Genomic DNA, 2,839 nt, shown 5'->3' on the forward strand with positions numbered 1-2,839 from the left:
AATCTCTTCGGCCTTGAAACTGCTTGACCACGTCCTGAAGCAAACCAGGTACTACAGCCACATCACCTTTCTTAATACCTGCCTATGGAACCAGATCATCCCCAATGGACTACAGTCCACATTCAGGCCTTCCCAATTTGGCCCCAACCGTGACAATGTCTACATTCAGAACATTGAGACCCTTCAGAAGCGTTTCTCCCTCCGACTTACTGGTGACCATATTGCCATTGGCAATTGTCATTAAAAACCCACGTGGTTCACCAAGTTACTCCAGATATAGTGGTTCTTAACTGCTCTCTGGGTAATTAGAGATGAATAGTAAATACTATCAAAGCCCGCAACACTACATGCCATGAATTCATTAAAAAAAGGAAGGATTTCCAAAAGTCTCTGAAGTATAATTCGTTTTGAGTTCTGAGTGTGTAACAAGAGGCAAAACCTCACTGTCAAAGCTAGATTTAGGCTAAAGCAACAAGAGATTATTAGGTTTTCAAGAAGCCATTGGTAATAAAAAAGATATCGACAGCCACTCAACATAATTGTTTTGTTGGTTACTGTTTGCCAAAAATAATTCAAAATGCGTCAGCAAATAAGCATCCATTTCTTGGTGAAAACCACATCCAAGGAGATTGAGTGAGGACAGTGCAAAGCTTTGTATTTCTTTTCATTAGATTTTCTGATAGCATTTACTGTCTAACTTCTCCCATAAATATACAGTTGGAATACAGCTGCATCAGGGTAATATGTAGCTTGCACCGTTATGACAGAGTCAAGAGATTGGAGGTTCATGTTGCACTCCAGAGATCTCAGCACACAAGATAGGCTGTGCAACATTTGGAATGCTACATTGTCAGAGGCATCTTCTATTAGATAAGATACTGAATCAGTAAGCCATTTTTTGTTTCAGGTAGATGCAAAAAATTTTCATGAAGCAGCATTGGGGAGGGGAGGGGAGGGGGTGGGTGTTGCAGATGGAATCCTCTTTTGTCCTGGATAAATATTTATTCCTCAATATTCTATAATAAATTATCTGGTCATTACAGTCCTATTTGTGGGACCTTGCTATTCACAATTCATTTGCCACATTCCAAATTATATATCTTTTACATCCTACTTTCCTTCCTCAAAAGGAAATGATTAGTGCCAGAAAGATCGTTTGTAAGATAATTAGCATTTACTGTCTATCAGGAAGTCTAATGAAAAGAAATACAAAGCTTTACACTGTCCTCACTCAGTCTCCATAGACATGGTTTTAACCAGGAGATTGATGCTTTACATTTGCTGTGGCTTTTTGAATAGTTTCTGGCAAACAGTAGCACACAAAACAATTATGTTGAATGGCTGTTCATTTTTTTTTTTAAGATGACCAATGGCTTCTTTCCTGCTGTTATCAGACTTCTGAATGGACCTCTGTTGATCTTTTTGTGTACCTTCTTTGCAGTCATAAAACTTTGTATTCCTCTCTCTGTTCTATCACCCTATGATCTTTGTATGGTACGATCTGCCTGTACTGCACACAAAACAAAACCTTTCCCTGTACCTAGGTACGTGACAATAATAAATCAAATCAAAATAATTTTCTATATGGAGTGATCATAAATGTACTTAATTGACTGTGAAGATGTAGGAAATCCTCACATAATCAAAGCAGCATTCATGTGCAAATTCTCTTTGCTGTGGTAAATTAAACAACATCTTTGTGTTATCAGTCTAACTTAGCATTCTATACAGCATCTGTTTCTTGTTCTCAGAGAAGCCACCAGAGGGTGTTCTGTAGCAACCACAAAAATTACGCATAACTCTCATTTGGAAAATATATTTAAAACTGGGAATACACACCTAATATTAGAAGATTTTCCTAGGAAATTATACGGGTTTCTCAACATACTTCAAACTGTGAAGACGGGGAAAAGGTGAAAAACCTAGCATTGCTTTTGCAGGGAGACACCCAATACAAAATCGGATGGGTGTAACAGAAAATGGTGTTCACAATAACCGCTGAATGCAAACAGAGCTTGTGTCTCTTGCTTCAGAAGTGTAGAATCTCTCACCTTCTGAACTTGGTGAGAAATCAGTATGTTCTCCAGTAAGCAGCTCATCATGATCTTCAGTAATTAATTATTAAGTTAGTGTAAGCCAGATCTAGAATGAAGACTATACATTGAGTTTATTGGTTAAAACCAATCTGCTCATGTTGGCCGTAAACATGAAATAATACATGGGAAAAGTCCAAACTGTAATAATCAGTTAGACAGATCAACAGAAACTTAGTCTATTTAAAGAACTGAAAAAGTCTTAGCTAACTAAATGAATTGCAGAGAAGTCAGTATCACATGCAACTGGAAAAGCAGCTGATTCTAATCAAACTTCGGAAATATTCCCAGAAGACAACTTCTGATCCGATGTCACTGGAAACATCCGATCTAACTACCATTATTTTCCCATATAAAATATCAAACATCCTAGATTATTGGTAAATGCTGGGAAAGTTATTATTTCTTTTTCATATTTTCCTAGCCAACAAATTTACTAAAACCAAAAGTTTCCTTTCTCAAGTCTTGGACACCAGTAAGGAGGCCCGAATTTATTTTTCCTACCTTTTGCCGTAAATGATGAGCTTGTTTAGCCTTTTTTTTTTTAAGAAGCCAGTAAAGAGTGAACAACATCAGTGTTGGATGGGAGTCACAAATAGCAAACTTATTTCAATGGTACCAGCATTTTTTATTTCCAAATTCTTAAAACTAAAATTCAATTTCTCAAACTACCAAGATGAATTGTAAACACCCGATTATCAATGAAGGGTATGGAACAGAAAAAAAGAGGGGAACAGAAAAAAAGA

This window comes from Rhincodon typus, chromosome 11 (assembly GCF_021869965.1).
Source record: "Rhincodon typus isolate 14 chromosome 11, sRhiTyp1.1, whole genome shotgun sequence".
Classification (NCBI taxonomy): domain Eukaryota; kingdom Metazoa; phylum Chordata; class Chondrichthyes; order Orectolobiformes; family Rhincodontidae; genus Rhincodon; species Rhincodon typus.